Source organism: Ruditapes philippinarum, unplaced genomic scaffold, assembly GCF_026571515.1.
Source record: "Ruditapes philippinarum isolate M1 unplaced genomic scaffold, ASM2657151v2 ctg1728_1_1_1_1, whole genome shotgun sequence".
Classification (NCBI taxonomy): Eukaryota; Metazoa; Mollusca; class Bivalvia; order Venerida; family Veneridae; genus Ruditapes; species Ruditapes philippinarum.
Genome location: NW_026855921.1, coordinates 332,607 through 345,314, shown reverse-complemented (window position 1 = coordinate 345,314; position 12,708 = coordinate 332,607). Strand labels below are relative to the sequence as shown.

Genomic DNA, 12,708 nt, shown 5'->3' with positions numbered 1-12,708 from the left:
GTCCAGTGAACATTTGTGCCAAGTTTGATAAGTATTGAAGCAATTTTTGTATTTTCTGATCGCAAGATCAGTAAATACATAGCTAACATCCACGGTCTAACACAAAATTTCCTAACAGACCTAACAACGCAAAGTAGTTCTCACTCAAAACTGCTTAAAAACCAGCAATTTAAAAGACAGAATAATTTTTAATGTAGGCATTTAACGAATTACAGTGCATTGAAAGTTCAGATTAGTCAATAGAAATATGAGGTTACAATCACAAATTTCGCGGATGAATATCATTTTAATCAATGAAAATGTTATTTTTAGCTATGTCAATTACTGAATACTCCAGGGCGTAGTATACAAATAAATGTGACTGCCGAGTAGTGGAATGTATACATGTCGGACTGTTTTGGCGAGAAGATTTTCGCTAAATTATTTTTATCAGTGTTAAACAGGTTTATCGTGAACAAAATACCTCGAAATTGATAAGGATTACGATATGCAAGGATAAAGTGTGGCTATCATAAAAAATGATTTTTGATGCAACTCTAGTCATGCAAAATTCCATATGTATCAATCTCAAACTGTTATAGAAAAAAATCTTAACGCAGTCGCTGCGTAAGATGTATTATAGTATATAAAAATAAACTTATATAGGAAAATACATACAGATAGTCAGTATGATTTAGATTGCAAAGATCAGAAAATACCACAGAGCTTGCAGCCCTTTGATTATAGTTTTATAGCAATTTGAACTTGTAACGGGAGACTTTTCAATGAAAACAGCCATTTTTCACAAAATGCTCATGGAGTAATGGGTTAAAAGATATAAAGAAATCAATTTATGTTGATTTGTATCTGCATTTTAGCATAAAATAATGAAAACATATCTGTCCGATTAACCCCACGTATAATATTTAATAAATTTTTTATATGGGGATTATCGGACAGTCAAATAATAAAAAAGTTCTCAGCTGTTTAATAGAATATATTATTTGATATATAGAGTCCCGTTCTCTATAAGTTTATAAAATGGACTTGTCCAACTTAAGGTTTGGAATGGTTCATTGTTTTCTTAAGGTGTATATCGGAATTAACTAGGATAAATAAATAAATTAAAAAAAAATAGCTATATGAATTAGATAAAATAAAATCAGCTGACTGCAAGTATATATAGATCTAGAGAGGACGGCCTGCGTATATGTCTGCTATTTAAACTATCTGAAGCCTGAACTGTGATGCGAAATACATGTAAATCTTAACATTGACTGCCATGTTAACTTAAAAAACCGCAGTGTCCTAGATCTAGTGGTGTTGAAATGCATGCCCCTTGCCCGAGAGATCGTGGGTTCAGGCCGGACCGGGTCTAGATAAATCTTGTTATATGTGGCAGTCCTTCAGTCACAGAATCATCTCTGTTTTGACAACAAAAATTTATAAAATTACCATTATGAGTTAAGATATATATACATGACTACAGTCTATTTATCATTAGATCTATATATTCGTACACGATCAAATGTATATGTGTCCAATACAGTCTAGTAATATATGACAGAGTTGTTCTCGAATTATTTTGTTTATCATTGTAAAGAAATAAAAATATCTACATATTTTCCCTTTGTAAACTTCAATCATACATGCCATAACGTCCCGGATGTCCGGGAAAGTGCCGGAAATAAGGTGTCTGTCCCGGAGATGATTTATGTCCCGATAAAAAAAAATCTAAAATAATCTACTTTGTAGCCAGAAATTTTACATTTTTAGCTTGGCTATTCAAAGAATATGACAGCTATTGTAGTCGGTGTCGGCGTCCACGCCGGCGTCGGTGTCGGCGTCCACGCCGGCGTCTGCGTTGGTTAAAGTTTTTTGTAAAGTCAAATATCTCAATTATTGCTTGAGATATTCAATTGAAACTTACAATACTTATTTATAGTAACAAGGTACATCAGATTGACAAGTTGGATAACTTTGCCTACAATATTGACAGAATTATGCCCCTTTTTAACTTAGAAATTCTGGTTAAAGTTTTTTGTAAAGTCAAATATCTCAATTATTGCTTGAGATATTCATTTGAAACTTACAATACTTATTTATAGTAACAATGTACATCAGATTGACAAGTTGGATAACTCTGCCTACAATATATACAGAATTATGCCCCTTTTTAACTTAGAAATTTTGGTTAAAGTTTTTTTGTAAAGTCAAATATCTCAATTATTGCTTGAGATATTCAATTGAAATTTACAATACTTTTTTATTAGGGCCGGGAATTTTATTTGAATATTCGAATATTTGAAACACTACCGAATATTCGAACATTGAAAAACGAATACGAATATTCAAAAAAAAAGATTTTTTTTTTTTATTACTTTCAAATTTCAATTAAGTTCGTAAATTAAACCTGTGACCTTTACTTGACCAGGTGTTAACACGTTTGTATGACATGTGTCAACGATTATCGCCAATTAACTGTGAAAACTTTGGGGTCTAGAACCCGTTTCACAGTTTGCAGTTGACCTGTTTAACAGTTTCTAATGTAATTCTTTCCGATTTTAATTATCTTATTTATTGTTTTCTGTGCTAAAATCATTCCGATTAATCAATAATTGTCTTAAATTTTGTGAAGACGAAAAAATCGACACGCATTAATCGGTGCTTTATGAAAGCATGGTAAGTGTCTGTACTCCGTCAGAATATATTTATTCCGTAGAAATTAGACTCCGTGTGATATTTACTGCGTTATAGCTAAATTTATCTGAATTATATTTCAAACCTTATCTAAAATTATAAATAAATAAAAAAAAAATTTAATACAAGTTAAGTTTCAATATAATTATGTGTGATGATTCATATTACGGTCAATCAAGTCACGTGCGTTGTAACCTACCGTTTATAAGACAAATGATCAGCAGTCGGATCAACTTGAAGGAAATCAAATTATGAATTTATTTCAAAAGTAAATATATACGTCGATTTACAATATATAAAACAAAAAACTTTTACATAGTTATAAATATATTTTTAATTGTTGATTATTCCAAGCATTTTAAAGTAGTATAGTATTCGACGCAATCAATTTCGGATACGTATAGGTCAAAGAGAAATATTGGAACAAATGTTGTAAAAACGAATATTCGAATTTATTCGAATATGAAAAACGAATATTCGAACATCAAATTCCTTATTCGTTTCCAGCCCTATTTTTTATAGTAACAATGTACATCAGTTTGCAAAATTGCATTACTCTGCCTGCAATATTTGCAGAATTATTTGCCCCTTTGAAACTTTGATTAAAGGTCTTCAAAGATATTTACTTGAAACTTTACACATTTACTTAGGGTCATAATTGGAGGGTCATTATTGTATGTCACTGACCAAGTTCCATAATTCTATCTTGCATTTAGGCTGATTTTTCTCCCCTTTTTCAACTTAGAAATTCATGGTAAAGTTTTGCTTGTAAGCTGTTATCTCCGTAACTACTGAAGGGTTTGTGCCTTTTTTGGGACAATTTTATGCATTCATAATAATAAAGCAGTGATTTACTTGATAAAACATCTTAACAACAAGCCTTTGTACCTTTTCGGTCAATTTTATGTATTCATAGGTAATTAGCATTATTATACTCAATAAAACACCCTTGTGACAATCAATAAAACACCCTTGAGACAACTTTTCGAATAGTCGAGCCAATACTGTCCTGCGACAGTTCTTGTTATATAATCTTATTGTCTAGTTTTTATAAACTATTCTAGAACGCTAATAACGAACGATTATCCCCTTACAGCATTACAATAGTGACACTAATCCTTTGATTGGTGTATCTTAATTCTTTTGAATTTTACAATGTTAAATTGCAGCTTTTTTAAAACATACTTTGTTACTGATTGTAATAAATATTAACCCATCTAACTGGTGTTATATAAAAAAAAAAATAACGAATGAAACAATCATCTATTTTTAGCTCGACTTTTTTTTTTTTTTGAAAAAAAAAGTAGAGGTATTGCTATAGTCGCGGCGGCGTTGCCTTTCCCATCCGCAAACTTGTACCTGGATCATAACTTTTTTATTTCTTGGTGTATTGTCTTCATACTTGGCCACAACAACCCTTGGGACAAGACCTTTCAGTAGACCCCACTAACCTTGACCTTCATCCATAAATGACCTTGACCTCCAAATTTTGCTTGTTCATGCTGTTATTGGCTGTAACTTTGTTATTTTTGAATGGATTGTCTTCAAACTTGAACATAATAATCTTCAAGAATATCCCTTAAAAATAACCAGACAGACCTTGACCTTCACTCATAAATGACCTTGATTTTAAAAGTCAAATTATTGAAATTTTCATTTTTTTAGCTATAACTTTGTTATTTTTGAATGGGATTGTCTTCAAACTTGAACATAATAATCTTCAAGGATAACCCTTAAAAATAACCAGACAGACCTTGACCTTCACTCATTAATGACCTTGACTTTGAAGTTCAAATTAGCGAAATTTTCATTGTTTTGGCTGTAACTGGCTGTAACTTTGCTATTATTGAAGGGATCAACTTCATATTATAACAGAACATACTTAAGGACAAGACAATGTGATTTATCAAACATTTGGACTCTTTAATGACCTTGACCTTGAAGGTTAAATTACTGAATTTTCTCAGATTTGTGCATTAAATGACCATATATATTTATTGGTGTGTGTCTGTATATATATATATATATATATATATATATATATATATATATATATATATATATCATCATCAACAACAACAACAACACGTGTCACCATATGACTCCACAATATGACTCCACCATGTGACACCACCATGTGACTTCACCACGTGACTTCACCACGTGACTCCACCACATGACTCCACCACGTGACTCCACCACATGACTTCACCGCATGACTTCACCACGTGACTTAACCACGTGACTCCACCACATGACTCTACCATGTAACTCTACCATGTAACTCTACCATGTGACTCCACCGCATGACTTCACCGCGTGACTTCACCACGTTACTCCACCATGTGACTACCACATGACTTCACCACGTGACTTCACCACGTGACTCCACCACGTGATTTCACCACATGACTTCACCACATGACTCTACCACGTGACTTTACCATGTGGCTCTACCACATGACTTTACCGCGTTGCTCTACCACATGACTCCACCACATGACTCCACCATGTGACACCACCACATGACTCTACCATGTGACTCTACCACGTGACTCCACCTCGTGACTTCACCTCGTGACACTACCACGTGACTCCACCACGTGACTTCACCACATGACTTCACCACGTGACTCCACCACATGACTCCACCACATGACTTCACCGTGTGACTTCACCACGTGACTTAACCACGTGACTTCACCATGTGACTCTACCATGTGACTCTACCACGTGACTTCACCACGTGACTCCACCCTGGACTCCACCACATGACTCTACCACATGACTCTACCACATGACTCTACCACGTGACTTCACCATGTGACACCACAACATGACTCTACCTAGTGACTCTACCACATGACTCTACCACGTGACTCCACCTCGTGACTTCACCTCGTGACACCACCACATGACTCCACCATGTGACTTCACCACGTGACACCACCACATGACTCCACCACGTGACTTCACCACGTGACTCCACCACGTGACTCCACCACGTGTATCTATTTATAGAACTTTCTATTTATAGAAATGCGTGTTTCTATTTATAGAATTGCGTGTTTCTATTTATAGAATTTTCTATGTATAGAATTGCGCGTTTCTATTTGAAATATATAGACAAAACTAATGTGACAAGACAGACCGATTAATTTTATAAAAAAGGAAACGTTAAAGATTTTGTTCAAACATTTCTTTGTTTACTTTAAGAGAAAGTAAAAAGTCGAGCGATGCCCCCGCCCGGCAGTGGCTCTTGTTATAGGTTATCATGAAGAAATGCATTATAGAAGGGGTATTTGCTGTTGGAATGCATCATCATGGAAATCGTGCATTACAGTATGGGGAGGCTATAGGGGTAATCCAGACCTGGATAATAAATATGATGATCACGCCTTTGGTATATATGAGTATCACAGGCAGAAACACGTTGCATAATCTACGCCGCTCGGACACTCTTGTAATGTCGGAACTGTTCATTCGTAATCTGACAGAAGGACCGGCTATTATAAAGCCAAAGTTTGAACCTGTGTACCGGGTACGTATCGGTCCATCACAGAGATGCAACCTGGTATTTTATTGTTAAAATGAAAACACAGACACTATTAAAACTTTTTAAGGGAAACACACTTGCATGCCTGCTTTATTTGAAATGCAATTACTTTGTCATATTGAATAAATTGTTTTCCTTTCATAGTGCTTGTTATTTTTAGCTCGACTATACGAAGTAAATGGAGAGCTGTCCTACTCGGCCCGGCGTCCCATCCAGATTTCAGATTAAAGTTTTGGTACAGTAAAATATTTTTCACTATAACTTTGTCATTTCTCAAGGTATCAACTTAAAACTTCAAATATATGTTCCTTATCATCAACCACATCTTATGTGACAAGGTTCATAACTCTAGCACCAATATTTTCAGATTTATCTCCCCTTGAACTTAGAATTTTCCTTAAAAAATACTATTTTTTACTGTTACTTTTTTATTAGTCCCCTACCGGTTTACCGGAGGGGACTTTAGGTTTACCCTCCGTCCGTCTGTCTGTCCGTCCGTCCGTCAGTCCGTCCGTCCCGTCTGTCCGTCCGTCAGTCCGTCCGTCCACAAAACTGGATCCCGCGATAACGCAAAAAGTACTGAAAATATTTTAATGAAACTTGATATATGGATAGATGGCAGTATGGAGATTATGCACGTCTTTTTCTTTTCTTCCTATGTTGAAAATTCTGGTTGCTATGGCAACAAATAGACTGAAAATATGGCAAATTTTACACATAACCTGGATCCCGCGATACCGCAAAAAGTACTAATAAATAATTTTATGAAACTTGATATATATATAGATGGCAGTATGGAGATTATGCACGTCTTTTTCGTTTTTTCCTATGCTGAAAATTCTGGTTGCTATGGCAATAAATAGACTGAAAATATGGCAAATTTTACACATAACCTGGATCCAGTGATAACTCAAAAATTACTGAGAATATTTTTATGAAACTTGACATATTGGTAGATGGCAGTATGGAAATTATGCACATTCTTTTCTTATCTTCCTGTATTGAAAATTCTGGTTGCTATGGCAACAAACAGACTGAATTTCAAGATTTCTGATTCTAGTTTTTCAGTTTTTTCACTGTAAGTTCTTTATTTCTTAAAGTATTTTCTTCAAACTTTAAATATAAGTTGCTAGTCATCAACCACATCATATGTGACAAGTTTACAACTGTAGCACAAAATTTATCAGAAATTATCTCCCTGGAACTTAAAATTTTCATGAAAAAAACATTGTTTTTTTTAATAACTTCTTTTTTTCTGAACGTATCTACTTCAAACTTCATATAAATGTTTCTTATTATCACTCAACATTTGTGAGTGTTCAATACTCTAGCAAGACTATTTCCAGAATTATGCCCCTTTTGAACTTTAGTTTTTTTTTTGAGAAATTGGTAATTTTCTTCAATTATGATAGGATTTTCTTCAAACTCCCAAATCATAATAATTTGACAATAATATGACAAGGTTTATAAATCTAGCATCCATATTTCCAGAATTATCTCCTCCTTAAACTTTTTATTTTTCCTATTCATTCTTTTAACTTTCATTTACTTCAAATTCAAAATAAACATTCAATATTCATACCTTCATTACTAATTGTTCTTTGTTACACTCACATCATGTATGACATCGTTATCTCCTTTTTTAAAAATTTTGCTTCAAAAATGTTATATTTTGATAACAGGGATGTTTGAAAAATAACTTTAGAGTGTCCTTCAGTCTGTCTGTCTGTCTGTACACAAAAACTGTTTACTGTGATCACTTAAAATAGAAACATAAGTGAATGGCCAGGCCCTTCAGAATGTTGCTTTGGCTCTTACCGGTAGGGGACTTATGGATTGCTTGCAATACTATGATAATTGCTTGTTTTTTAAGGGATCAACCTCATACTTCAAATATATGTACCTTATCATCATCCCCATCTTATGTGACCAGGTTCATAACTCAAGCACCAATATTTTCAGATTTATCTCCCCTTGAACTTAGAATTTTCTTTAAAAAATATTATTTTTTACTGTAACTTATTTATTTCTAAAGGGATCAACTTCATACTTCAAATAAATGTACCTTATCATCATCCACATCTTATGTGACATGGTTCATAACTCTAGCACCAATATTGCAAGAATTATCTCCCCATCAACTGAGATTTTTTTACTAGAAAAATGTTATTTTTTACTATAACTTTTTTAGTTTTAAAGGTATCTACCTCAAACTTCAAATACTTATTCCTTATAATCAATTATATTTTATGTGACAATGTTCATAACTCTTGAAGTAATTTTTACAGATTTATCTCTCTTTGAACTTAGGATTTTCTTTAAGAAATATTATAACTTTGTTACTTTTTAAGGTATCTACTTCAAACTTATATATATATAATATATACTTCTTATCATTACATACATGTTGTGTGACAAGGTTCATAACTCTAGCGTGACTATTTCTAGAATTATTTCCCTTGATCTTGGAATTTATTTTAACAAATATTATTTTTTTACTATAACTTAATACATAATTATACATAATTGATTTTTCTTTCATAGTTTTGTCCTCCTTACTGCGTCCAGTATTTTATTAGTCGAGCTTGGCTGTCTCCTGTGACAGCTCTTGTTAAAAATCTACTTCATTGTAGTAAAGAAGCAAACTTGTATTTATATGCATGTCGCTGGGATAGAATGAGTAATACGTACCAAGTCTGTAAATCTATACCACATGTTGGGAAAGGCATTTGTTGCCAATATACCAGGGAGAACTTGGAGAAGGCCGTCAGTGCCGTGAATTGCGGCATGAGTGTGAGAAATGCGGTGGCCCAGTTCGACGTGCCTAGATCGATACTTCACGACAGAGTAAGTGATAGAGTACATGTTCACGCAACACCTGGAAAGCAGTTTACCTCCTCATATAGAGTGTTTGCTGGCCGACAAGATGAAGGAGGCTGCAGAGATGGGGTTTGGTATAGACCGGAAGCAACTGAAGGCGAAAGCAGCAAGACTAGCTTCAAAACCAAAAATAAAAATTTAAAAATGGTATACCGGATGACGACTGGGTGAACGATTTTCTAAAAAGAAACAACCTGTCATTGCGTTCGCAAATAGCTTCATCAACAGTCCTGAGTAAAATGCTAAACCCAGCAATCGCTTCAACGTATTTGGAACATGGATGAAACTTCAGTATTATTAACGCACAAGCTAACAAAAGTTCTGGCTAGGAATGGCACGCAAAACGTTCCAGGAAGAGTTGGAAACTCTAAGGAGTCAGTTACTGTTGCTGCCTGTATAAACGGTGCAGGAGGTGATGTCCCGCCAATGGTTATTGTTCAGGGTAAAACCAAGAAATCTTTAAACAGTTTTAATGTTTCTGCTGGCCCCCATTTAACAAGGTGGACTTATCAAATTAAAGGGTGGATGGAAGAATCTCTAGGAACTGAATGGTTTAATAAAGTCTTTATGCCAAACATTGGCCCACAAAGACCTCAGTTTTTGATTCTGGACTCGCACACCTCTCATGAAACTTTAGATTTGATCGAATGTGCAGTTGAAGAAAACATAACGCTGTTTGCCCTCCCACCCCATACCACACAATGGTTGAACCCACTTGATAAAACTGTTTTTGGTCCGAGTTCATGGCAAAATCTCCTAACAACCTAGTATGTAAATGAGTGTGGCCATTTTTGTTCAGAGAAGCGTATGAACAGACTTTCACCAAATACCGTATAAGTACTTTTTTCTGCGGGAACTTTATTTCTGCTATTTCTGCAGTTTATAACGACACTGCAGATTTAAATACCGCAGAAAATTAAGCCTTTTGCTATGTCTACATGTATGTCGGAATATGTCAACTACCTGTATTTTATAATTACATTACTATGTACTGTTATCAGCATTTTCAGATGAGAAGTTTTCTTTATATAGAGGATATTTGTTTAGTTCAGTGTAAGATCGGAATATATTTCATCGAGTGAGCACCAAAAGGTATATTTCACGAGTGGCGCAGCCACGAGTGAAATATGAACTTTTGGTGTTCACAAGGTGAAATATATTTCAATCTTACACTAAACTAAACAAATTTTCTTTTTATTATATGCAAAGAAACGTTTTAAAAACACATGTAACCTAATACGGAATGAAAAGCGCGCCAAATAATAATACAACGTGACGTCATTTACCACGTCACGTCATTAAGTTGGTACCCAGTACTGTGCACGCTGGTATTTCACTGGTGTTTCAAACAGTGAAATTACCAGTTTTATATCACTGATATATTTCTATAAACCACCGAAAAGCATGTAATAAGTATCCGTCATGAATAAAATATTAGAAATTTTTTTACTTAACTTGTTCTTTTTGTTGAAAAAATATCATGTTTGTATGATTTTCGCTCACCCTAAGCTTGATTTATTTTAAAATAAAACTATTATAGTTTGATTGGTGCAATAAACATACCCTTTTGTATTTGTACAATACATTGTGTCTACGTGTGATTTTACCATTGTTTATTTTTCACACTTCATATTTATACACATGCAGTATTACAATTAATTGTTGTCATTGCACGTTGTTTATTAACTTTATATACCGATACATGGTGATGAACACACATTATAAGTCGTCTGCATGTTTACTGGAACTAATGTACATGTTTCATCAACAAATCTTGAAATGTTTGTATCGGTGAATTTTGTAAAAATATCTTAATTAAAACGCAGAAATAAAAAAACACCCATGCCAGAATGATGACACCGCAGAAATAAGATACGCAGAAATTTAAAACCCCTTATTTTAACCAAAATCGCAGAATATTAAGCCCGCAGAAATAAGTACTTATACAGTACAACATTTCAAAGGGCTTTGTTCCGGTTGATATGGGCGCCATCCATAATAGCACATACATGCCGTCAAATGCATTCGAAGTTGCTGAATTTCAACCAACAGCTTCTTCAAAAGATTATGACATATCGACTTCAGACGTCAGATCTTCTGAATCCACAACTGTGTCATATTTAGATTGAATACCAGCAGAAGCATCTACTGCTGGTTGTAATACTTTGGTGAATCCAAGACTTTATGAAATGTCTGCAAATGTACCTGAAGAAGAAAGTGTAAGAAATCTATTAATTTGTCTTCCTGGCTGAATATCTATAACATAATGTATACATCCTGCTTTGTATTATTTATTAAATAAATTAGATCTATAAACTCATAAATCTTCTATAATTGTAGGGATTTATGTTCAAGGTATGAATAAAACTTTTTGGCAAAAATCAGTCTGTAATCGGTCTTCTTATAATCTTGGATCTAAATTGCCTATCTTGCATGTGTAGTCTATTTCGTAATACTTCACCTACTCCGAAAATATAAAACTATTTTGTTATTTTCTTATTACAAATTGTAAAAGACAGAATAGTATTTCGCAGCTGATTTGAAATGATACATATCTGAAAAATAACTTGTTTAATATGTTAACATTTCAGGATCGGCCGGTCGTTTTGGGTGTTGCGGATGAAGAAGGGTCTATGCTATTAGAGTCTGTAAGTGCAGCGGAAGTGCTAGAAGCAATCATGAATTCAACAGGCATGCCATATGAGCAAATGGTTGTAGATCAGAGCATGGCTGTTACAGAGGTAACGAGTCGCTTTTTCAACTTCCGATGCCTGAAAGAAAGTCGAGTAGTGCATCGAAAAGAAAACTGACATCACACAGAATCTTAACGTCCAATGAAATAATAAGAGAAAAACAAGAAGCAAAACAAAAGAAAGAACGGGAAATTGAAATAAAAGAAGAACGAAAACAAGCAAGAAAACTTAAACAAGAACAAAAACACAAAACCAAAAAACAAACTAAATGAAGCACAGTATAAATATATACTAATAACAATTACAGAGCATAAATAGAGCTTTAAAAATGTCATATAGAGCAAGTTTCATTCTTATTTGCTAGATCTATGATTGTCAGCGTAGTCTGTAATTTAATCCAAATTGTTAATCTGGAATAAAATAATTTGTGTTAACAGGTATAAATTTACCTTTTTTTTTTTATAAAAAAATGGACTGTCCGATGAACCCCTTGCCGAAACATTTGTCCGAAATACCCCAATTTATGCGTCCGATACTACAAAAAGATTGTCCGATCCACCCCAAGGGTTGTTGTATTGCAATACCCTGGTTAACATATTATAAACTAAGTCGACACCTTATACAAGTTATAACTGTATGATAATGTTATTTCATGTACTTAACAATTTCTAAGAACAGAGGTATAGCAAATATACGAATGACGTCATACAATGTCATCGGAGTTTCCCGGAGTGTCCGATTCTACCCAATGTAACTCTAATTTAGCCAATAATATTTGCATGCTTGCTTATAGGGAGCTGCTTTGCCCATACCCCCACTTTTTACATAATTTATTTTTTAAACTAAAGTCACACCTTATTACAAAATATAACCTTTGTTATGGAAATGTATATATTTCAT

General features: G+C 34.0%; 1 protein-coding gene across 3 annotated transcripts in view; it reads left to right on the top strand.

The window, feature by feature from the left end:
• The window catches only part of LOC132744808 (protein unc-13 homolog D-like), a 333,410-nt gene that overhangs the window by 118,869 nt on the left and 201,833 nt on the right, over window positions 1–12,708 (top strand). The window lies entirely within an intron of this gene.